The sequence below is a fragment of the Mytilus galloprovincialis genome, chromosome 2, assembly GCF_965363235.1.
Source record: "Mytilus galloprovincialis chromosome 2, xbMytGall1.hap1.1, whole genome shotgun sequence".
Taxonomy (NCBI): Eukaryota; Metazoa; Mollusca; class Bivalvia; order Mytilida; family Mytilidae; genus Mytilus; species Mytilus galloprovincialis.
This window is the reverse complement of record NC_134839.1, coordinates 59,017,107-59,044,624: the sequence shown is the minus strand read 5'-3', so window position 1 is coordinate 59,044,624 and position 27,518 is coordinate 59,017,107. Positions and strand designations below refer to the sequence as shown.

The 27,518-nt window shown below is 31.2% G+C and overlaps 3 long non-coding RNA genes across 3 annotated transcripts; all 3 read left to right on the top strand.

The window, feature by feature from the left end:
* Positions 1-427: 427 nt before the first annotated feature.
* Positions 428-5,630, top strand: LOC143063983 (uncharacterized). The gene is made up of 3 exons (XR_012975151.1): positions 428-520; positions 3,536-3,657; positions 5,617-5,630. It is a non-coding gene; the product is annotated as an uncharacterized LOC143063983 (long non-coding RNA).
* A 1,978-nt stretch (positions 5,631-7,608) lies between these two features.
* On the top strand, positions 7,609-11,046 carry LOC143062325 (uncharacterized). The gene is made up of 5 exons (XR_012974689.1): positions 7,609-7,763; positions 8,573-8,621; positions 9,065-9,186; positions 9,565-9,690; positions 10,892-11,046. It is a non-coding gene; the product is annotated as an uncharacterized LOC143062325 (long non-coding RNA).
* An 8,817-nt stretch (positions 11,047-19,863) lies between these two features.
* LOC143062324 (uncharacterized) lies at positions 19,864-26,915 on the top strand. The gene is made up of 5 exons (XR_012974688.1): positions 19,864-19,968; positions 21,008-21,130; positions 24,308-24,730; positions 25,376-25,696; positions 25,729-26,915. It is a non-coding gene; the product is annotated as an uncharacterized LOC143062324 (long non-coding RNA).
* Positions 26,916-27,518: the final 603 nt, after the last annotated feature.

Genomic DNA, 27,518 nt, shown 5'->3' with positions numbered 1-27,518 from the left:
CGATCTTTATCGAGTGCCAAAGCTTCAAATGTGTATCTTGAATTTGCAAAAGTTCCTTAAGATTGCCCAAAACAGCAATTTAAAAAAAAAGAAGAGGAAGATAAATCGTATATCATATGAATGTAATAGAGATTATTTAACTTTTTCAGAAAATAATTGAATATATTGTGATTATAGATATACTTTTATGTTAAAGAGGTATAACGGCACTGTCGCATAACATCAACAGTCTAGCAACAACTAGTTTCCCGAGATCTCGATCTCGAAGAAGTCGGAAGTCAAAGAAAAGAATGGACGAGTACTGTTTAAATAACATTTAATGTAATTGACATATACTTAATATTATTGTTATAAACATATGCACACTTATAGTTCTATAATCTGTCGAAGATAAGAAATGAACTTACATGGCTAATCTGATATAAAATTGAACACTGATTGTCACGTTTGTTTCATATGAAAAAGACCTTCAAATACTAGATATCTGTAAAGGTGCTACGACCTCTGAGATAACTTGAAGGTATGTTCAGAATTACACTGAAGTATATGTCTAATTAAAACCCATAATAGAAACTATTATCAGTGTAGCTTATAAATGAAAATGTATATAAGTTCGGTGTGTCTTCTCCGACAATAGAAAACCGCCGTCATGATAAAGCTAAGGTCGCTGAAAATGACGTTAGATAACAATTTAAAAACAAACAAACAAAATCTAAATAGTTCGGGGTTTCCTATAGGTTCCCTTATCGCTTTTGAATATCAAATGGACAACTATACATCTTTATAAAGATTATATTTATAATTAGATTTTGATTTTGTAGTAGAGTTTTTATTCCCTCATTCTCTATTATCAATTTCAGCTGTAGCTTTAAAATACTAAATACACATTTTTTCCTTTAAAAATGCCCTGTACCAAGTCAGGAATATGGCCATTGTTATATTATAGTTCGTTTCTGTGTGTATTACATTATAACGTTGTGTCGTTTGTTTTCTCTTATTTTTGAGTGTAAATTCACATTGCGATAAGACGTGTCACGGTACTTGTCTATCCCAAATTCATGTATTTGGTTTTGATGTTATATATATATATGTTATATTTGTTATTCTCGTGGGATTTTGTCTATGTGTGTTACATTTTAGTGTTATGTCGTTGCTCTCCTCTTATATTTAATGCGTTTCCCTCGGTTTTAGTTTGTTACCCCGATTTTGTTTTTTGTCCATGCATTTATGAGTTTTGAACAGCGGTATACTTCTGTTGCCTTTATTTGATACTTATCTTCATATATAGTAGAACTAATACGAATCAAATTTTGTTTATCTAATAAAATGATGTCATGTAATAGTGGAATGGATGACTTCATGTTTTATTCAAAAAGTGTTTGTATGAACTCATTCAACAAATTCCAATACTATCAAAGTAAAAAAGCGATATATTTTTTAAACCCCACAAAATCACGAAAGCAGTCATATAACATTTTCCTTATTTTGAAATGGTCATAATCATGAAAAAACTGTTTACAATACTATGAATACTTATGTTTTTCTATCCCAGGAAATACTAAATCCCAAAAATACTGAACTCCGAGGAAAACCCAAAACGGGAAGTCTCTTATCAAATGGCAAAACCAAAAGCTCAAACCCATCAAATAAATAAATTACAACTGTCATATTCCTGACTTGGTTTGGACCTTTTTGTTAGAAAATAGTCGATTGAACCTGGTTTCATAGCTAGTCAAACCTCTCACTTGTATGACAGTCAAATCAAATTCCATTATATTGACAACGATTTGAGAACAAAACAAACAGACATAATTTGTCAAAATATCCAAAATAGGGGCACAGCAGTCAACATTGTGTTATAATCATAATGTTATGATCTAATCACTTTAAAAACAATCAAATATGTAACAAAGAAGCACAAAAAGGCATATTTACAAAGCACATTAGCAAATATAAAAGGCAAGAATACAACAACTTAATAGCACAATACCACAATGGCAGGATGTATCAAAGAAACACAAAAAGTCATATAGACAAAGCACATCAGCATAAATGAAAGACAGGAATACTAAAATTATTATAGAACAATAACACAATACCGGGATGTATAGGTACAGAGTCACGTCAAAAGGATATCACCCAAAAACTAATAGATTACCTTGACTGTATTTGACAAATCCTATCGGAATGTTTGGTTTTCTATGCTCTTTAACATAGAACTGTATTTTATGTTATTTGAGTGTCACTGATTATTTTTTTTAGAAGAAATGCGCTTCTGTTGTACAAAATTTTAAGCCTCAAACAAATAATTTGCAATTACATTAATGTACGTATTGAATTACATTATAAAGAATGAAATGTACATTGAGGCTCACATTTCAACACTTAAAATTCACTTTTTGTTAAACATGTAATTAATGGATACATAACTCCAACATTTTTTCAATAACCATTTATGATTCCAGATGCTGACTAAATTCATACTTGCGGTGTGCATTTCTGTTGCTGTTTCAGGTAACAATTATTGTATACAAATTATCTGTCTCAATTGGATTCCATTTTAAACGATATGATTAGAACATTATCTGTTTACCTCATTTTATGAAATATATTATTTTATCAATAAAGTGAGATACATGTAGATAAACTCATCATAGTATTGAGGACCAAAAATTCCTAAACGTTTTGCCAAATACAGCTAAGGTAATCTATTCCTGAATTAGAAAAACCTTAGTATAAAAAAAAATCAAAGTAGGAAGTTAGCGTCAATGAGGTAGCTATAGCAAACTTAAAACTACATTAACAAAAATATATGTAGATGCATTAAACAGTATTCAATAACAGACCGGTGTCCATAAATTATGCTCAGCTTAGACTCAATATATGGAATTATATACAACAATCATAATTTTTAAAGCAGAAAATATGAGATTGTCTTTTGTTGTGTACCTTCAATTGCAAAACGAAAAATATTTATATAACATTGATGAATTACGAATTGTCAAGTTCAAACTTCCTCATTTAAAATTAACCAGTTTGATGAATTTGGCGATTCTTTTAAGTCCTATTGGTCATATAGCGTCAGATTTTGCTACATTTTTGTACAACCCTGGTTTTCAAATCTTAAGTTAGAGCGTTTTGATGAATTAGACTATTTACCGGATTTGTTATGACATAAGCAACACGACGGGTGCCACATGTGGAGCAGGATCTGCTTACCCTTCCGGAGCACCTGAGATCACCCCTAGTTTTTTGTTGGGGTTCGTGTTGTTTATTCTTTAGTTTTCTATGTTGTGTCATGCGTGCGGTTGTTTGTTTGTCTTTTTCATTTTCAGCCATGGCGTTGTCAGTTTGTTTTAGATTTATGAGTTTGACTGTCCCTTTGGTATCTTTCGTCCCTCTTTGATGAAGATAAATCTACAAAAGCGCTATAAACAAAAAATATTTATAAAAGTGGATATATCAATTTTACAACAACCTTTGTATATTTATTAGCAAGTGATAGGAAGTACAGACTTAATCTTAAATTTTGTAGAAACAATTGACTGTACTGGACAACATCGATACAGCGCCACTGGCACGGGATATTACCCAGCTGATGATCCAATCGAAGGAGGATTTTTAGACAGACAAGGACATCCATTACATACACTTCAAGTAGGTTACGAATGTTTGCATAACCATTTTTAATCTCACTAAAACTTTGAGATAGTTAACTGATATAAATGTAAGTTTTTTAAATAAAATTATAATTGTCAAAACACCTCTTTGTTCAGCAAAATTATTTACACGTTTCTTAGTATTTTACCTTAAATTTAACTCCAATTAAGTAAGAGCCATATATATCCTGGGTGTTATACATGTATCACCTCTCTATATGTCGATTTTTAAATTAGTACTCTATACATGCTACATGTCAATTTTAAACAACTTACTACTTTAATTTGTAATGTGGTTTTCAGAAAATAAAACTTTATCGAGTATACTATACATAGCACATTACACCTAAAATGCAAAAAAAATTAGGTGTAATGTGCTATGTATAGTACACTCGATAAAGTTTTATTTTCTGAAAACCACATTACAAATTAAAGTAGTAAGTTGTTTAAAATTGACATGTTTAAAAATGTAGCAATGCGGATAAGTGAGTTTGAGCTCAAAATAGTACATTGATGCTTGGAACTTCCTTTTTATACAAATCTTTTGAGCAGCTGATTGATAGATCATTGCAATCGAAAACTAATATTTTTAACGTTTATAGAATTATATGTTATGAATATGAAATATATACTTTATTATCTGTGCGTGCATTTTCTAATTTAAAAAAAAATCAGTTTAACATAAAAACCGAACTCTAAAGAAACTCAAAAGGGGGTAATTACATAATAATTAACAAAATCAAAAGCTATCAACCAATAAAGCGACTGAAAAACAGCTGTCATATTTATCAATGAGACATAGCCATGTAGAACATGAATTTAATAATAACAACAACAAAAAAACAACAACATACAGTACTATAGACCAATACTCAACATTCGAAAAACAGAAGTAGCGAATACAAATTACAACGAATGAAACATGGCCCAGGCAGCCTGTCTTGATACAAGCACAAAAGACGAAAAGGTATCAATTTCTGTTGACGTTAATGGAAAAGGATATGATAATGGGATAGAAAGTACAGATATTCAAAACATATTAACTTTTAATATATTGCGACAGGATTAATATGCTTATCCTCCTTCACAATACAAGATTTCTGTTGTATGTGTCATCCTTTTACAGAACTTTGTAAACTATCATAATAAAATGATATCATAACCTTTTTCAAATTCAATAAAATTCCTGTTTTATGCATTGGTACATAAAAATTCTGCATATTACACCTAAAACGACAATTCACACAAAAGTAAGTCCTATGCTTTTAATTTTATCTTTAAAAGAGAATGTTGTTTTTCCCTTAAATATATGCTTGGCTATTGTAATCTTGATTAGATATTTGTTCTTGTTATGCTTGATCATTAGAATATAATAGAATTAGAACAGTAATTTCAAATCTTCTTTTGTATGTATCACTTGACGTGAATTTTCTACATATGCAAACCTGTTATTTTTAATTATGATAACATTAAGGATGCCAATTTTCCTGCACCAGATGCGCATTTTGACAAAACATGTCTCTTCATTGATGCTCGTGGCCAAAATACTTAATTCAAAGCTTATATAAAAGGTGATGAGCTATAATCCAAAATGTCCAAAAAGAATAGCCAAATCCGTGAAAGGAATCAGAGCTGTGCATGAGGGAGATACATTCCTTAATTTATAATAATTTCTTACATTTTGTAACAGCATATTTTAATAACACAAAAAATCCGTATGTTCATGCCCGTACCGAAGTACTGGCTACTGGGCTGATGATACCCTCGGGGTCATCGCGTCATCGTCACTGAAATTGTTATTAAATTCTATGAAACACATTGCACGTTAATAACTCTTTAAGCATGCATGTGAAATCAACATGTTACGAGAAAATAAAAATTTCAGTTATCGTAAATTGATTACTAGTTAGTGGCACTTATAAGATGATTATGCAACAGTACATATTTGTAATTGAAGGACTTCCTTGATGGCAAAGCGTCTTGGGTCAGTGTTGCAATGGATAGATACCTACATTTACCTTATGGAACGCATGTTTGCATCCCAGAATTGAACCATAAATATCACAGAGTTATTCCTTTCAGGGTGAGTTCTTCTCTGGTCGTCTTACTAGCAAATAAGAACAGATAAATGTTTCTTCTTTTTTGTTGTTGATATATTGAATCATTACTCATAGTATTACATGCTTAACAACTGTTTCGTTTATTATATTGTATTACCAATAACATAATAATTTCCGTTAGGGGGTAATGTTTTTTGACAATAGAAAGTCGGTATATACCATCTTCTTTATTTTTGTTCTGTTTTTTTTTTTTTTTTTTTATTTAACAAAAATATTACACCTGCTATTAAATAATATCTTCATTGGTACAGCTATTCCAGTGAAGATCTCTGTATATCGTGTTTTTTACTTATGTAGGTTGTTGACACAGGGTCTGCATTCAGTCATAAAGGATACGGAAGAATTGATATTTGTACCAGATCACAACATGATTCATACGACAACACAATCAATGGGCACATAACATTGGTATTCCATTGACCTACTAAATAAAGTGTAATGGAGCGACAGTTTTTTTTTTTTTATTTTTTGTCCATTGGTTCGGTCTAAATTGTATCAATAGATATTCAATCAATTATATTTAGATCTTTGAATTTTTTGATACTCAACTTTGATTTATGCGCCTTTGATTGAAATGAAGTTTCCTAAACATATTTAATGTCACAAACCAGATGTGATTGTCTTTCAAGCATTATTTGGGTCAATCGGGGGGAAAGTGAGGCTGCTTAGAACACCATTTCAGAACTCCAAACTGGTAAACTGATTTCCATATTTTTACTGAAACAAATTGTTATCAAGAGAAGCTATACGATAAAAATATCATATCCTAAATTTATTCAGTTCCCCGGTAAGATTTTCCCCTTCTGGAGCAATTGAGATCACTTCCAGTTTTTGGTAGGGCTATGTTGTTTAGTCTTTGTGTTGTATTTATGTAGACTTGTTTGTCTGTCGTGTTCTTTATTTAGCCATGGCTTATAAGGTTTTCAATTTATGAGTTTGAGTGTCCCTCTGGTATCTCCCCCCCCCTTTTAACAAAAGTGGAGACCAGTCAACCTGCACAATACGTATAAAACATGTAATTTCGTTGAGTCTAGGCATACCAGATACAGGGCTCCTGTTGGCGAAAGACCTTAGAGTAATTTTTGAGTGGTCAAGAACAATAGTTAAACCCGACATTTGTGCATGCGGCTGAGTCTAAAGTCAGGGAAGACCCTCGTCTGTGATAATATTTTACAGAGATCTTTGGGTCCTAGGTTTTAAATAGGATACCCGTTGCCTGTGTAGGGCTTTACTGACTGACTTTTCGTAGTCTGTCGTATTTTAACAACTGCAGATTATAATAAATCTGATGTGATACGAAACGAATATTACAATCAAACCAAATCTTGAAGCAAGCTACGCTATAATCACAGCAAAAACCATCACCTTCCACTTCCGATAAAAAGAAGTCCATTGCATCGTCCCATTCAAGTTTTTGTAACGGGGTATCGGATCTCTGAAGGAGTTGATGAATTGAAAACAAATTATGCAGGCAAATCTAAAAATGAACAAAAAGCCATTACTTTGTGGTTGACCCTAAATCTGCATTAAAAATGCAGTCGTGTAACAATTGTTCTTTGGGATTTAAAAAAATTATAAAATCATACCATAAATCATGATATTTAACAAATAGAAACGTACTTTTTTAGAAGCATATTTAATGTACAAATTAGTATATGCATGCATATTTTAAACTCAACATGTATTTGAAATGGCATCACAAGGTTCCACGTATGTCGAGACTGAAATAATCCTTAAGATATAAATATATATATATAAATACCAAACTTTATAACTCATATCTTAACTGGAATTATGTTACAGTTTAACTTATTCATGTGATAATAATGATTTGATACAGTCTGAATTATCTTTGCCAAAGATAGAGTCTGAACTTATAACCTGATAACAATTACCAAGGTTTACTGTGATTGTCACGTTTGTTCCACGATAAGCAGATATATCAACAAATTGTGTGAATTCGAAGATCTCAGACAACGTTATGGTATGTTCAGGACTACTTTTGTTTCGACGTTTCACTCTAAATGATAATCTGTATTATAATCTATTCAAACAAGTTATCATATAAATATTATGGCACTGACAGAAATTTACATTGATAAAAAAAACCACATTATAATCCTTCAAAGTTAATCTGCTTATGAGTTTGACGTTAGTAGATCATACAATGCTTATTAGAAATAAACAGATCTACAGCTGAAGGACATTCATATAATCCAATTGTAAAGAAACATTTGAAAACCTTAGTATAAATTTTATGTTGTTGCAGCGTTTATCAAAAGTATTTGGATAATTGTATTTTTATACTTTTACCATTCTTTTAAATTGCATTTACGAATAAAAAAAGTCGCTTCTCTAATTCATAAACATCATTTTGGTAAATAAATAATTTTATTGTTATATGAATGTATCTGTCAAAAACGCCTATATCCAATTCAAAATCATTTTGCAGCATTGTTTTGAATATATTGATAATTTTATTGTGTTGAATGATTTATAATATCAAATTTGCTGGCCTCGACAATACATTGCTTGTTCACCTGGTGCATTAAAATTTGTTTATTTTATGCTTTTAAACAAACGTTATTCGAAATATTTTTTCTACATTAGATCGCAATAAATAGCAGAACAGAGTTACAGTTTGAAAATAAGTTCTCTTATCATTATAGCATGCACACTGTTATTCATTTCTGCATTATAGACTACATCTTTCTAATCTAACCTGACATTGTATTGATATCCTCAGTTAATTTATTGTATCTGTTTGCTATGTTTGATTTAATTTTACTTCAGATGCTGACAAAAATACTTTTAGCAGTGTGTTTCTCTGTTGTTGCGTCAGGTATAGTTTTTATGAATGAAAATAACACTTTCTTAGTTTCGTATGTCTTAGATGATTTCTGAAACTATGTTTTTTTAATTACCTTGACTGGCTATAAAGCCCTCCCACGTTTGCTTTCCATTATCACCTTCACCTTAACCTGCTTTAGAACAGTTTCTCTGACTACAATTCAATAAGAAAAGTTCAAATAAAAATGCATTGAAAGATGTATAAATATTATGTAGTTGACCAAACTAAGATGATGTAAACATGGTAAACGGCTAAAGCATATTTGCTAAAAATGTAGTTGACAAGTATGCATGTGATGAAAGCAAGAAAACTGTATACAGTGTGGTACCTAATTAACAATATAAAATATAAATTACAATATATTACAATATCAAGGAGTTTAACGCTATTCGTGTGTATCTTTAAGGAAATGTTTGTTTATTGCATTTATATAGATACACTTGATTGCTCTGGGAGACACAGATATAGTTCCCACGGTACTGGATATTATCCGGCTGCCGATGCAATAGGAGGTGGATTTTATGACAGACTTGGTCATCCATTACATACCCTTCAAGTACGTTGATTGGAGCTTATTAAAACTGTCAAATCAATTATTTTTATCCTTTTTATCTAACGACCAGAAGTCAGTTGTAATGTTATGTTTTGTTTTGTTTGGTTTTTTTTTTTGTCTATTTTTACTAATTATGTTTACAGCGATTATGATGTTCATTTGGATAGACGATTCTATAGTTACCTCACACAAAATTAGACTGTATAATACATTTAGTTTTCATTCCTTCTTATAGTCATTTCTACATTTTAAATTATTAGTTCATCAATTTTCAAAACGACAGTGATTTTTTAATATCTGAATGATTCAATACACTAACAACTATTTAGCCAGTTATTTCAACGAAATCAGCTATTTACTGGATTTGATTTTTCATTCAAGGATTTTCTCGAAGGTAAAGCTCAATGGGTCAGTGTGGCAATGGATAGATACGCGCATATTCTTTATGGTAAAAGTCTTTGTATCCCACAGTTAAACCATAAATACAATAGAGTCATTCCCTTCAAGGTAAGAGCTGTAAATAAGTGTCTTAAATTATCTTAAAGAAATACAATAACTACAAATAAGGATTTGATAATAATTGAATTTATAATATATACATATCTGTACTGGTACTAAAACTATAATTATTTATATCGTCATCATTTCGTCTTTGGTGGATTTATTTTCATTGGCAATTATTCAACATCTTTTCTTTTTAGTAATAGTATACAAACTTATCAATGTATCAAACATACTATCAAATCAACTATTTAGTGACGGTTTCAACCGTTTTCCGTCTTAAAAACTGGTTTGAAGCATTTGCTGTGTATTAACACATTAATTGAGATATGTAAAAAGTTAAATAACAAAGATACCGAACTCCAAGGAAATTTTAAAACGGAAGTTCCTTTTCAAAATTTAAAATCAAAACATCGTATGGATTAAATGGCAAACGCAATAGTATAGAGCGGAGTGTATGTTACTGCAGAGAAAGTTGGGAAGTTGATAATTTGAGAGTTAAAATCATCACTGTGTCATACATTCTATCTTGAAGTTGACCATCCATTTTAATATCGTTCAAAAGATCAATATATGAAGCAGACTTTAAGTATAATACTTCATCCAAAGTTCACTGTAATATATGGGGATACACCTCCTTTAAATGTTAGTTACTGAGTTATATTACATTATCAATATATTTGAATGTGAAATTAATGAAGTGTGCAAGATATATTTTCTATTTGTATATAACAACAAAATTCTGTATGAATTGTGAGTCAAAGGATTACACAAATACGTATCTAATAACATGTATAAGGATACTTTTATTTACTCTGGCCCTAGGGAGGGAAAAATATCTGAAAATCAAAAACGTATAGCCCTTAAACGCCACCTAAATATATTGTAAAGTGTGAAGATAAAAATATATAGGAAAATGTACCTGCCTAATTTTATTTATATGTACAGTAAAGAAACGAAAGAAGATTACCCAGTATGGTATAACGTTTCCTCAGTAGCATTTGAATGTGACACGTTAAACCAATGCAATAAAACATAATAAATGAACAACTTAACAGTAGACATAACAATAGTTCAATTATTTTTTTTATACCAGAAGCATAAAAAAAGAGTTGTTTTTGATTTTAACCCGTTCGTGAAATAAAAAAGTAAATACATTTAGTTTTTTTACAAAAAATATATGAAAAGTTTTGTTGTTGTTTTACAGGTAGTAGATTCGGGATCAGCTGTTGATCATAAAGGATACGGAAGAATTGATATCTGCACCCGATCGCAGCATGATTCATACGACAGCACAATCAATGGACCTTTAACGTTGGTGTTTCGTATTTGATTCATTTAATAAAAGTGTATGTAAGATCATCCAACTTCAGCTCTATGTTTTTGAGTCCACACACATAAACTTACCCATATAAATGCTCAACAGTCTCAGTATAAAGACATTGTACTTAATAAAGGATGGTATCTAACAGATAGTTGCTTGTAGCACATTATGTAAACAGAAAATTTATAAACGGACCTCTGGCGCTGAAAAATCAACAATACAAAGTGTAGAAAGAATACAGAATATTATCACTTATAATACAACAAGTAATATGTGTACAAACATATGTATGTGTGGATATTGGTAGGCTGCAGATAAAACATTCTACCAGTTTCAGGGAAAAAAACAACCCGATAGCCAAAGGACTGAAAAGAGCATATCGGGGAGTCAATGATAACATACGTGTCAAAATATCCATCCTGCGTACAAAAGTGGACTGAACGGAGAACACCCCCCCCCCCCCTCTGTTTACACAAACCTCTGCAAAACATGTCTCTCCGATTTTTCATATCCAAACAACCTGAATTACGTGTAATGCGGAGATTACACCTCCCTTTTAATACCAATAGTTGAGGGAATTCCTACGACGACAAGAGTGAACCCTACGCAATCATTTCATACCCTCCACTATATAGCTGGTAGTGAAGATATCTGTGCCAGAGGGGGACAGTTCTAAGTCCTTTTATTGTCTCCATGAACTGCCCCCTAAACGATATGCGATATCTCAGTTTTGGAGTTACCGAAAGATGATCCTTAATTCAAAAGTTTCAGATTCATAAAAGTATTAAGTCTGATTAAAACGAGGAGAAAGTTAAAAACTGCTAATGTCTTAACAACTACGACAAATTAAAAGTCAACTATAAACTGACATTGTCTTATCAGCATTAAAAGGAATAAAACTGTCTTTTTAACAATTTATTGACACGTTAAAATTAATCTTTCCTCCAATTCTTCTCAGTAAACAAAATCCATCGATTCATCAACATCTGTCACACAGTGTGAAGTTGAAAAATACAAGAAACTGGCACAGCAGTATCGTTCAAATAAATGCATTCACTACAATCAAATATGAAACATAAGTAATAATTAAAATATTTACAATGGATCTATGAGAAGGCCTGGGTGGTATATTTTGTACATGTTTGTATGAAGCTAAATGGATGCTATGTAAGAACGTTTTAACGTGCTTTACACTCTTGAAAATAAAACGCACGTATTAGTAATCATTCAAAACAAAAAGAGGCGTTCTTGTATGTAAGCAAGTGTAAGCAGACAAACACATTATTATTCAGACAAAAACAACATACGCCAGTAGCCTAAATAATTCATAAATGATAAATAATAATTGCTACTATTTAAGAAAGAGAGTAAATTTTACGATTGTGCATAAAATGCCTTATTGCGACTGTAAAGTTAAACTGTTTATTTTGTTCACTTTGAACAAGATGAGAAAACACAAACAGTTGCATCGGTTAGGTTAAATCAAGTCCCCTCATAATGACAAAAACATAAAATTTTAATCCAAAACATTACATAATAACTCAAAATTATCAATATCACGACACCTACCAACTAGTGGCAAACTACAGAGCTGCAGAGAGGATAACTATTTAGTTTAATTTTAAAACAAAAATCTCGATTAGAATAAGAGACACAGATCTTGTTTAACAAAGTGCATTATGCGAAATGTTTTGTGGATTAGGCAAAGCGTCGCCTGTTGAAATGGTCGGTTGTACTTTGCGTTTATATCATCTGAGCTAATAATAATGTAGTTATTTGTAAAATTTAATTATAGATACAAGACTTTTAATATGGTACGCCAGATGCGCGTTTTGTCTACATAAGACCTTCCAGAGCGCTCAAATAGACATTCTGGATCCTTAATATTAGCATTAGAGGTAAAAAAAAAAATCAACTGACAACACACGAACGAGATAAACCAACACAAACAAGAAAAAATATTTGTTAGCAAAAGACTTACCGGATTTGTTATCTCATAAGCAACACGACGGGTGCCACATATGGAGCAGGATCTGCATACCCACGGGGGGTAACTTCGATATATTTTTGGTAGGGGTGTGCCATTTTTGCCTAAAAAACGTACCCATTTTAATAAAACATTCACTGAAATTCAGTACCTATAGTTATATAAATATTTAAGAAAGAATGACCTATACTTATATACAATATTTAAAATATGACCCATGCTTATACATTTTGTTTTATATAAGCACAAACTCATCATCACTCAAAATTAATAAATATACCAGCTACCCTTAAGTTTTTATTTATGAATTGACATCGTTTGGTGCATATTTATATATGATATGTAGATCATACCCCAAATCAATATACAGTTATCAAACGTAAATGCATTTTAATATAGAATGTCTTTAAAAAGGAGGGTCATTTTTATATAAAATCTCGCAAAATTATGACCCATATTTTTGGCACATCCCCGTATACCCAATAATAGGAAGTTACCCCCCCCCCCCCCCCCGTGTGCATACCCATCCGGAGTACCTGAGATCACCCTTAGTTTATGGTGGGGTTTGTGTTGTTTATTCTTTAGTTTTCTATGTTGTGTCATGTGTACTATTGTTTGTCTGTTTGTCCTTTTCTTTTTTAGCCATGGCGTTGTCTGTTTATTTTCGATTTATGAGTTTGACTGTCCCTCTGGTATCTTTCGTCCCTCTTTTATAAAACTCAACCTATTAGCAATTATGATTCCTATCAAATCTGGGGGTTATTATATGTCAGAAGGTAATTTATTCATTCTATTCATTAAATTTTCATTAACAGTGGTATAATTATTAAATATTTGTAAAATTTGGGGTTAGGTGTAAGGCATTTTTAACAAGTATTTATCAATATTCTTAATTTTGAGCTAAGGTGAGTTTGCTCATTATTTACGTCGACGTCACAAATCAAATGTATTATTGATAACTTTTTTTATTCGAAATACCTCCCAAAAAAATATTAGATTTTAGTAGTTTTTAGATGTTTTGAACAAAGTCTTGAAAACAAAACCCTCTTTCAAAAAATCAAAATAGAATGGATGTATCATGGATAAACGGAGCAGCTGAGAGAAACCATTATGATGGAAAAGTTGTGATAATTACGACAACCGAGAACACTCATTTGGTTCAATTCAGTCTTGGTAGTTTGTTTTCCTTCGAGATGACTAAAATTTACATTTGGTGTATTTGTTGACGCATACTATTAAGTAATTCTTTCTCTACTTAAATTTCAAGCTGATCTTGAAATTTCCTTCAGAAAGTTGATTGATATTTCTTGTGTTGAAAATAATTAGATTTTATCCGGTTACATGTTTGAACCCAGCATGTTTTTCGTTTCTCGTTTTTATAAAGATAAGGCCGTTGGTTTCCCCGTTTGAATGGTTTACGCACTTATTTTTTGGGCCCTTTATAGCTTGCTGTCCGGTGTGAGTCAAGGCTCCATGTTGAAGGCTGTACCTTGACCTTAAATGGTTTACTTTTAATAATTGTTATTTTAATAGAGAGTTGTCTCATTCGCAATCATACCACATCTTCCTATATCTATGAATCTGATACCGGATGGAAGGTCGAGCGTTGATACCGGAAAACATAATGATCCCAACAACTATCGTTGTCGAATCATAAATGATAGATTGAGTGCACTGTCAGTAATATTTCATTAATCAAATTGTTCATTATCGTTAGTTAGATTTAAGTGAGATGGGAAATATTACAAAGTTAAATGAAAAGTAAAGCCAAATACAGGGGTAAAAAAAAAATACCTAACTTTTTAATACTGTAACTCTAACATAAAAAAAACTCTAAATTTACAGAAAATGCTCACTTCTAACTCAACTAATAGAACATCATTTCAACATTTGGTAAACTTTTTTGTCATGTTATTACTTTACACAAAGTATGTTTAACGATAAGAATATCATACTATGATGAACAATGAATGTTTAATGGTCATTCAACGAATGCCAAATATTTAAAGCATTGATCAGTGTACAATCCAACAAAAAAGAAAAATATATGACCGGTGTACTGGAAATAGAAAGGACTTCATATACATCACTATAAATGGACCGTTAACACATATCTTTAACTGACAAACCCTGCCTATACTTTTCTTGTAAGTAATTGTACTTCTTCACAGAAATAAAAATTGAACTAGTTTCTTGAAACGTGTATATAGTTAGTACCTATATTGAACCGCAGATAAAATGTTACTTTTCCTCAAACTCAGTGTATTTGTCAGTTAAATATTATCAAGTTATAAAAACATTGTTGTTGTAAAACTTCCAGCTTTATTTGTACATTTTATTAAACAAAAGATATTCCTTTTTTAAATCTATTGTGCAAGGTTATTATTCTACCACAATTAAAATATGTTGCTTTGATAAAACTACAAACCACTCTCGGTTTCTCTCAACGTTGTTTTGGGGTTTATTTCCGTAAATGCAATCATCAAAATCAACTAAATGAAATGTATAGTGTTGTTTTTTTTATGGAACAACCACAGAAAACGAAAAAGAATGATACTTTGCTTACATTTAGTGACAAATATTTCATAATTAACACAAGTTCAAACTTAACAATAAACCGTGAAAGCTGTTTCTCTTTTTAAGAAAGCACGTTTTGGCTAACAGTAGAAAACAGGATGAAAGTTTGTCTTGAACCAGATCCACCAACGAACTCCCACATTTCATATCATTACAAATGCGTAAAGAATGTGGAATTGTCCCAATTCAAAGCGTCGGCTTGACTTTATATATCATACCCAAAGGGTCATTTATTTTTTGTTGATTTACTATTTATATTGATGTTGTGATAATATAGGTTTTATTCATTTTTTTTTATCCTACTGGACTCATAAAAAAAACAATGATCAATTTCAATGTTTTTTTTTTTATTTATGGCTCTAAAATATATACATTTTCAACAAGTTTCATGTAATTATACATAAATATATAAAGAAACAGTGCTTACTAATTATCAGTAGTCCAGAGCAACATCGGCAACTTTATTGAAATCCTCAAATCTGTATTTATTTCAGTATTATGAAAGCAAACATTCTACTTATTTATTGGTAAAGATAAAAACTAGCCATATGTCAATTTATATGTAAACACTCTTAAAAAATGATATTTTGTACGATTAACTTTTACAAAGCACATGTTTTTAAAACACTTATAACATTTACGTGACAAAACAAACGGTTAATCTCTCCCACTGAGTTAATATCAATTAAACAAGGTCAAAACAAATATATATATGACAGTCTAATAGAAAAAAATATGTTTCTATCTTTTTTTCTGTTTGGCTTTTTTTCCAATATAAAAGTTAGTTTCAATTGCTTTAATGACACCTTTGTTTCATTATTGTTAAATTTGGGCATGATTGATAAGTAATTAATCGTTTTGTATTAACGTTCATTTTTCTCAGTTAATGAAATCTATAAGGTTGACACTACTATGATGAACTATTGACAAATACTTTGTAACAGTTAACATCAACACTACGAGTGTCACATGTGGAGCAGGATCTTCTTACCCTTCCGGAGCACCTGATATCACCCCTAGTTTTTGGTGGGGTTCGTGTTGTTTATACTTTAGTTTTCTATGTCGTGTCATGTGTACTATTGTTTGTCTGTTTGCACTTTTCATTTTTAGCCATGGCGTTGTCAGTTTATTCTAGATTTATGAGTTTGACTGTCCCACTGGTATTTTTCGTCCCTCTTTTTTAACATCAACACATATGTGTGATAATTTATGAATTTCAGTTTATTTGCCGGCTTGATGCTTTTGACATACTTAAGAATTAAATTCATAGCTTGCAAGTTTCATTCGTTTCAGCAGCGGGTTTTGACATCCTTTATGGGGATCTTACTCATCAATGACAATGCATGTCACCTTTTAAATCTTGTTAATAGAGACCAATCAACAATATAGACATTATAAACATAAAACTTCAATAATGGAGCGTCTATTTTTTTATCATTTAACTGCTGATAATATAGCATAATATGTTGCTAATTTTTTTTTAAAGCGTTTTGAATCCGGAAACATGTCTTTTTTTTTCTAATTCAAGTGTGATGCTTATCAATCAAAAGAACCGTATGCAAACGATATACCTTTTTTCATATTAATGACAAAGACTTGCTGTATGATCATGAATTGTCTGTACATTAAAGTCATATGAAACAAGTGACCGGTGAAAATTAATGTTTATCTAATTCTTGAACAATTGCATAACTATGTCATAAACTTAGTCTTCTGTGCACGATTTTTATCATTTTTAACGCATTCATTTCGTATAACCGTCACAATATAATTTCAATCGGTTAGTGTTGTTGTAAAAATATGGCAGCTAATAAGTGGTCGTATTTTGAATCAGAAGTTTACCGATTGTCATCTTTGTGAACATTCAACCAAGAAGCATGCATATTCGGGTAAGCACATGTAGAACATGTACTATAAGAATAGTTTATTTTGATGACGGAGCGATGTTTACGTTTTGTTTTAGCCTTCGCATTTGCGTATTGCGATCATCGAATCATTTACAAGAAAGGTCACGCTGGAGTAACTACATACGGAAAACGTGTCGGCGAATTGTTTGCTGGAAGGGAAATATTACAAAGCGACAACAACCTGACCAAAGCGCAGACAACAGCCGAAGGCCACTAATGGGTCTTCAACACAGCGAGAAAATTCAGCACCCGGCGGTGGCCCTCACCTGGTCCTTAAAATGCCATTTACCGGTTAATGGATTTTAAAGACTATTTACTGGGTAAGACCTATTTACTTGAAGCAAACATTATCCCATACATTTAATATAATAAAACACTTTTGTTTATGGCTATTCGAACAATGCCAAGTTTATTTTACCACTCATCACACAACTACTTCCATTTCGATTATCGATTATCGATTTCTCGGGGACAAAAAAACTTAATATTGTCCTCATAACCAGTAAATAAGTGTATACTTTTTCTGTGTTATACATGTATACATTCAGGTCTGTATAACACAATGAATTATTACATACTGAGTACTCTTAAGGGCATACGATACAGTTTTGATCCCGTATTTACACTTTGATAAAAATTTCCATATAGACTATTTTTTACCTGATTAAATCAAATATGTAATAAAAAATATACCTTCATGTGCTACTTTTTGAGTTAAATGCGGTCGAAATTTGGTATATTTGCTCAAAATTCGGATTTGTGGCCGTATTTTCTCTTTCGAAAGAAAGGCATAACTTTTTTGTTTCAAAAGATAAAGACAAATTGTTTTTTGTTAAATAATTTGTAATTTCTGTTTTTTATAAGTATCCTCAATATTTATGCATTTTTAATTCAAACATAACTCATATTTATCAAATGGTCATGGAATGAGAAAAAAAGGTCATTTTTGCTGTACATTCATGAAATTAAAAAAATTGCACTATTTATTGTTTTATAAAATTTGGTCCACATAATCTCCTTGCAAAATGAAACAAAATGTCGTTTTAAAAAATAGGGGTCCATGCACTCGTTTTCAAATTAAATCAGTTTGAATGATAAAAATCAGTCGAAAAATGCATCTTTTCCCGATATGTCACAGTTTGACGTCGCTAAAATAACATTTTACGTTAGCAACGTCATTACTTCCCCTGTAACTGTATCGTATGCCCGTAATTTAGAGAAAAATTACATGTTTGATATCATTTTTTTCGGATGTTTGTGCCAATGAAATCGAAAATATATGCTTGACACTTGCCAATATAAATAAATGGTTGCTTTGCATCATTTCACTGTAAATAAAAAGTTTCGAAAGACATGTAATGGCATTCACTCCTGACGTTTAAACTATGGTCTATATACAGGCCAATTTAATCATAATATGTTTACATGGTTGAGTGGCTGCTAATCACTTTTGAAATGACCTTGACCACTTAAGATTGATCTTTAAACAAATAAGTGGCTTCAATCGTGCTAAACATATTATCGCATATCGTATGTTTCTTTCTAAATATAAAATATTCTACAAAAACAAATAATATACACCAGGTTAAAGTGCAAGGTCATCGAAGAGTTTTGACCTATGTTCAATTCCAAGGTAATTTAATGTGCAATTGTATACAGATCATATGCATTCAAGATAAGTAACTGTTGATGTGTTATCTCAACACGGTCAAGTTTCTGAAGTAGAAAAAAAAATAAAGTGACACATTTTGGTTGCCATAACAACCAATATAGCTCACTGAATCCCAAAATTTTGTTGTAATTGTTTTGACAAAAACATTGATGCTTTCATATTTATCGAGGTGAAGGTAAAACATTTATTTTTTGTCCTTGCAAAATGTATATAATTGACCTTCACAAATACAATTAAAAATGAATCTATTTTTTATGTTATGATAATGTTGAGACAAAATATACCCTTGCTGTTTAGTTTGTAAGGCATTATGTTTCTGAACGTTATAAACATATGTCATTAAAAATGTCTGGTTATGATTAAATTGACAGCAAAGTAGCTGTTTGTTTTCAATGCGGAATTCCACAAAATGTTAGGAAATATATTGACTTAATTGGTATAGCAACCATGGCATTGCAACATTTGTTTTTACATTTATTTTACTTTTTCGTGTGATAATTTTGTTCAGCTTACTTTCAGAAATATCGATGACTATGCGTGCCAACCCCCTAATTAGATAGGTTGGTAGTTACCTAGAAATTATCTGACCTTACATAAAATCATCGATTTTCCATTGAAAAGCTTATGACTGACATCGTTGAATTTAAATTGCTGCAGAATTGATAAAAATGTAATTCGTATGTTATGTAAATGTTGATTAGACCTCGCTGTTATATTCTGATCCATCACTATCTAATCTAAATATATTGAAATACCATGAGAGTTGTATCCGCATGTTGGATTTATTTAATATGTCGTCTATTTCACGTAGAATGTGGTGAGTTAAATTCTTAGAGTTATACCTTGAGTTTTGAAAACTTGTCATTTTCTTATACTTGTATATGATATGTTAGTTGAAATATCTCCATATTTTTTTTATCTGGATTTAACTTCATCAGAACTCTCAAACCCGTAGATTTGAAAGCCACTTGAACACTCAAGAAGCTATATGTATATATGACCGAAAAGGAAAAAAAACACAGTCAAATCTATCAAATGTCATTTTCGTCTGAGAGAAATTATACTGTAGTTTCTTAGTTATATCATACCAATTTTGACAAGGAAATTTAAGAAAAAGGTATGTTATGAATTACACAAGTGCCGACTACTGGGGTGATGATCCCCTCGGAGACTGATAATTTGTATGTAACTAATTTTTTTTATATTTCTAAATCGTAATTGTTTTTGCTTTGAAACTATTATAAATTGAAACAAAAATCATTGAAAATTATACAACATCTTCTTACTTTTATATTAATTTGTTTAAACAGTTCGCCACCATCAAAATCATTTACTGTAAATTATTTAATTATTGGGTGTATTTGATAATAAGATTTTGGAAGTCTGAATAAAAATGCGAGATTTATTATTACAATTTCATTAAATGCAGCGGCATGGAACGGTTGCGCTTTCTCATAGGACATTTGCACTTTTTTCATAGGACATTAGCGCTTGCTTTTATATCGTCATTTGGACTTAAACAATATGTGCTTTTTGATGACTTCAATCCTCTTCGATTTGGCCTCATGAACTGTCGGTTTCACTTGGCATAATTTTCTTAATGGTAACAAGTTCAATAGGCATTGCGAAGTACATTCGTGTTCAAAAGACGTTGCATAGAACATTGGTAAAGTTATATTTTCAACTAAAAGCAAAGACATACAAGACACGTTTAGTCTTAACAAGTAAGTTTTTGCTTGATATCTGAAACCCAAGAAATGAACAAATTCAGCTCTAGTAACCTGTTCTGACTGGTATCTCAACCGTATTTCAAATACATATCCAAGCTCTTGACTGAGGTGCTTTTTACTTTTCAGTATCTTCACCAAACTGCAAGGACAGCAGAAATGATTGTTCTCAAATATATCCCATCAAACAAATACAATGTATTCCAAGAACTGCGAAGATGTGGTGTAAGAAATACTGTGGTGTTTGTCAAGGTAATACAATATATTTAATGGCAAAGACTTGCAACAATGAATCAAAATTGGGTCCGTAACCAATAATTAGCACATGTCATATGTAAAATCTCTTTGTTTTACTGTGTTATATAATTGGACGACATACTACAATGGTGTAAAGTATATATCTGAAATATATCGCATATTTTATGTTTACAGGTGAAAACATTCTGTATAAAAATTGAAACTGTTCTTTATTTGTCTGAATGAAATAATTATTTTTCAGGTTTACATCCATTGATCAGTACCAAATTGGATAAAAAAAAAAATCATATTTTGGGGCAAAAACACATGATAATTATCAAAAGACCATTGAATATTGATTGATCTATGTTTTGTTTCATCAATGAAAAATCTTAAATTCAGATACCTCTAATATAGTTCGTCAGACCTGTACCAATTCTACCAATTTTACAGGTTCAAAAAATATCGAGATAAAATATCGAACGTTAAAACTGTTCATACGCAAAATAGAACTGGTATTATTTACGATATTAAGAGATTAGGTGTAGTGTTTAAATTTCAAAAATAAAAATCCAGTGTTGTTTGAAGGTAGCATATGCAAATATTGTTATAGAGATGATGCTCGAATTTTCCATTTCCTTGTTTTTCCTTCGGAGAGCGTCTTATTCTTAACTATTAGGATTTATTTGAACAATTGAAATTCAAACATCAGTGTATCCAAGTCAAGTCAGATAATTCAGAAAGAAAAACTATATTATCAAATTCAACAATTTAAGTTATCTCTGAACTAGTATATATATATTTTATTTATGAGCCAGCTGAAGGACGCCTCCGGTTGGGGAATTTCTCGCTGCATTGAAGACCTGTTGGTGACCTTCTGCTGTTGTCTATTTTATGGTCGGGTTGTTGTCTCTTTGACACATTCCCCATTTCCATTCTCATTTTAATAACTTATTTTGACCTTAAACATATGCAATCTTGTGTAATGCTTATGTCGATATTGACTATAAGCTGTCGCATTGACATATCATAACACATCTCCTTTATTGTTATATCATGTATAATGATATTTTTAAACACTACATTATTTGTTATTTTAAAAAAAAATACGCAGAAAACAATCTTTATTTTGACTTAAAATTTCAGAGTCTAATCTAAAAGGTTTGACGAAGACAACACCCTCCCAAGCACAAAAGAAACAACAATATCTATGATTGAATCCTGCACAATAACTTAAGTCTGCATTTCTGTGTTGACATTGACATGCATTATCATTCAAAAGGTCATGGTTATAGATAAACTGTTTATAAAACTTTTTCGATATACAAAGGATTTATATCTCGGGATCATATTACATTAGCTGTACTTGGCAACACTTTTCGGTTTTCTTCATTGCTTTTCAACGTTATTTGGCCTTTTCAACTTTTTTACTATATTCGAGTTCATTTAGCACCATGTTACATCCTTTTTAACACCAAAATAAAGGAAATTATGTTATCGAATCCTGCAGAAAAATATAAGCGCCATGTTAGGCACTCCTTTACACAAAAGTAAAGAAAATGTCTATACTCGATATTGAATTCAGCAGAACAATATTAGCACCATGTTTCGTCCTCCTAATCATTATAGGAAAGAAAAGTCCAGAGTCGAATCCAACAGAATATAATATTAGCACCAATTTCTCTCTCACAAACACGAATGAAAAGTACAGGTCCAGATTTGAATCTTGCAGATTATTTTAAGCACCATGTAATACATTCCTTAGCACAAAATGTCATAAAATGTCCTCACTCGAATCCTAATATTAACACCATGTACAAACAAACATGGGAACACAAGTATGAACACTGACCAATAAGTCAATACCGTAAATGAAATCAGTTCTTTCAAAAGGCAAACTTAATTACATACCATCCCCTTCTTCATCCATCCTGAGATTTTATACTCTGAATATTTTGCATTCTATCCTGATATTACATACCTGTTAGTTGATACATGCCTGCTACGACCAAAATCTAACATGTATTTATTATAGGGATTAACATATCAAAATGTTTCACTTTTTAGGGAAATTCTCCTGTTTAAAACACTTTGAAACCTACGTCCCATTTCAGATATAAACAGGATGAAATGTGCACACAGATTTCAATGGATGTAAACTGTTCCGGATATCTGGTGTAGTTAATAAACGCATAAGAAGTGAATTGTTGACGTTCTAATCCTTTATTAACATCGATGTGTGTGTGTGTTTGTGATTTGTAATTTTTTTAATACTTAGATGCAACGTTCTTTAAGATTAGTAATTCAATATTATTCTCGCGTTTCGTTTAGCTAAGACTCATCAGGAATGATCGATTCAGGCCAGTTGAAAAACAGAATCGAATACAAAGGTATGGTGTCCAAACAAATGTCCCATAAACGACTATGACAATTAACACCTGTGTTAGATAAGCTATTAGCAAAATTTAAAACAGCATTTTTTTAAATAAGCAGTAGCGCCAGCATTCGCACACGATTATTGTTGCTGAGCGATTTTTTAAATGCCATATTCTTTACTTTTTAACACAAATTTCAATTGGACAGGTTGGCGGCACATATATTAATTATGAACACAGTTGAAAATATTTAGGAAAATGGATATAAAATATTTTACTATTTTGAGCTTATATCGTTATAAATAGCCAGCAGATATACAACATTTTATTATTATACTTTCAATTTTCATACATTTAGTATTACATGCATATTAGTAAAATATAACCAGTTCACAAGCCCGTTTGTATTGGTTTTGGCTCCATTCCTTTGATCAAGAAGTCTGCATTTTGGATATAGACTATGTTTAGACTGAGTCAAATTTGAATTTGACCGTCCAATTTTTAAAATTATTTGAACAATGAAGCGTTCATATTATAAATTATCATTTTAATAAAACTTATTGTTTAACCATTTTATCATACTCTAGTCCACTTTTTAAAAAGGGAACTTATATTCGAAACAGAATCAAACACTACATTTATAGAGGTAGATAATTTAAACAACACATACAATAAGAATAAAAACATTAGCATCGTTTTTAACTCAAAACAGATATTCTGAAATTCGGCTTCTTGACATGTACAAATTCAGCTTAAGGAATGAATATTTTTATTTCACTTTTTCATTCCATTAAAAAAGTTAACTATTCGTATACAGATCCAGTGATTCAAGCTTCATCCTTCAGAGAAACAACAACTTTATCCCAAAACATTTTAAAAGAGGCGACAACGTTGAAACAAGACGTGATGACATCAGAGACAATATCAGATTTTCCAATAACACATGTAATATCTACATCGTATGCAGTTGACATAGCAGAAACAACGACAATATATGTATCAACAACACAGATTCTACCGACAACCGTTGATCAAATTATTGAATCGTCGGCAGATTATAATTCAAAACATTTCAGTCAATACCTAAAGCCATCATCGTCTTACATTTCATTAGTAACATCGAGTTTATCCAAACGACTGAATACGTCACAATCGCAAACCACCGATCAAACCGATATATCAACATTTACAGGAATCAATATACCTACAAATACAGCAACACCAGTTCAGCGTATATATGGTATGTTATCATTTTTATCATTTACAGTTCCAATTTTTTTTTTTTTTTTTTTACTCTGTAATTTCTCAACAAAATAATTCCATGTTTGAGAAACATTTGCATGAAACAATTAAATTTCGAAAGGATGTGCTTTCTATTTCATGCAAAATTTGCCTGGGATGCCATTATGTACTAACAGAACTTAGAAATTACAAAATGGCTGCCATGGGCATTAAAGCAAGGGGAAAGTTTAACATTGTTCCTATGGAAAAAAAGATTCAAGCAGTATTTTCAGAAAAAACATTAGATCAAACAAAAGAAACTTCGTGAATATATAACACGGTATAGGTCTATTTTGCAACTGTTGTTAGAATTTTAGAAATAAACTCAGTAACCAAGGAAACAGCAAACATTTTCAAACATTTTCAAAAAGGCCCAACATTAATGAAACTTAAAGTTATGTTAACTGGTAAGTTAAGATTACAGTTTTGACATCGTAATTTCCGCTGTTGCCATGGACACTGTAAACATGTAAAATGATTGTAAAAAGCTACACAATTCAACAAAATTGACAGACAGAGCAATTGTGATGTAACTATGTGCATTAAATGTTAACAATTCAAACTCAAATTATCTATAAAATACCATACAATACATCTTTTTCAGGACATTGCCAACACGGATTTAACTGGACAGCATTAGGTACATATTCAGAAAGACAAGGCCTTCGAATAAAGCTAAAAGGAAAACTGCAAGAGGCAGAAAGAGATCTAAAAATGGAAAAGAAAACACTATCAGCCTACGTGAGATCAAAGACATCAGCAAGAGATAATAGAAAATCCTCAGTTGTCATGGGAACTGTAGGATCTATCGTCATTTGTTCAGTAGTATTTTTCATTATATTCTTAGATCTTTTTCCTAGATATAAACCCACAAGGAATAGGACGACATCTTTGTGAAGAATAATCGATATTAACCGATTATCAGGTTGTCTGTATGTTGATATTGTAAAATATCAGGTTGTCTGCATGTTGATATTGTAAAATATCAGCTGCGAGTCACAATGTGAAGCTTTTTGTCGAGTGAGCGCTGCTTTTTTTACGAGCAGCTGATATTTTACAATATCAATACGCAGATAACCTGATAATCGATTTATCGGGCGGTATTTGCGTCTTTTTAAAGTGTTTTCTAAGTTTCAACAGCAAACGGAAGTTGACTTGATAAGTTCGGGTCAAACTTATCAACGTAGTTCAAACATTATGACGTCGCTGATATGTCCGCGTCAAAGTTATTAAGGCCGGGTCAAAGTATTTGACGTCACGAAGCCTTGATACGGAATAATATCAAGAGCTGAGCAGAGTGATATAGGCAGTGAGACGACCGATAAATTATTTATATCCGACCCTTGCTATACTGACAAAGGGATTTTTTTTATACTGTGTATGCCTTATTATTGGTTGGGTACCGACTTTCGTGGGTAAGTAAATAAAGATAAACCTAAATTGTTTAGATTCAACGAAGCATCCGCTTGAATGCAGACTTAACAATATAAACGACGAAATCAAATATCTACGAAAATAAGTTTTTCAATCCAGAAAAATTTGTACATGTACAATAGAAAATAAATGAAACAGGATTTTAAAAAGTAATTTCTGTGTAGTTCTTCTTCTTTTTGTGTTAATATACTTCCAGAAAATAAATAAAAAAATCAGGTTTCTTATCAAAATGAATATGATTTTATTCCAAAATATCAAATAGACAAATTTTTGTAAATACTTTTAGTTGAAGGCGATTTATTTTTCGAAACTTTCGAGTGTAATAACCAATAAAGTAGTTTCTTCAAACACGTATATAGTTAGTGAATAAAGGGAATCACAGATGTTACTTGTATAAATTCATTACATTTATTCCCGTGGAAAAAGACTATACAAGTTTGATTAACTTGTGTCTCGTCCCTTTTTGCATATAGAAACCAAAAAAAATATGTTTAAACAGATATTTAATAAACTATAGATATTCATTTTTGTATTTATTGTGTAAGGATATTATTCGTTCCACATATAAAATCTTTTGTATTTTAAAACTACCAATCACTCTTAGTCTCTCTCAAAGTTGTTTTTGATCACATTGTCATAAAAGCAATCATCAAAATAAATGAATTATAATATATAGATTGTTATTTTTATGGAACAAATGCAGAACACGATATCAAAATGATTCTTTGCCTACATCTAATGTCAAATATTTAGTATTTGATTCACGTTCAAACTTAACAATTAACCAGGAAAACTGTTTCTATTTTGAAATTAAAACAGAAAGTTTTGACTAACAGTAGAAAACAGGATGAGATGGATCAGGATTGAAGTTTGTCTTGTAACAGATCAACCAACGAATCCCTCCGTTACAAAACATAACAAATGCGTAAAGAATGTGGAATTATCAAACAGGGACTCTCCACTGGAATGCTGGGCTAGTGAAATATATTATTAACAGCAGAAAGTGTAATTTGTTGCTGAATAAAAAAAATATATAAAAAAATGAGGAATTATCCCATATCGTCGGATCTAATTCTTCTTTTACCATCCTACTTGACATTATATATTATAACCTACGGGTCTTTTAATGAATGCAACAGATAAGTTTGACTGCTTCTTTTGTTGATTCACTATGTATATAAATATTGTCTCATTTATAAAAAAAATCCTGGACCTTCGTGTCATGCTCTGTGTTCATTTTAACATGGGTAGGCATTACATTTATCACAGAGGGTTAGTGAGATGTAAAACATGGTAAAATATAATGCCTACCC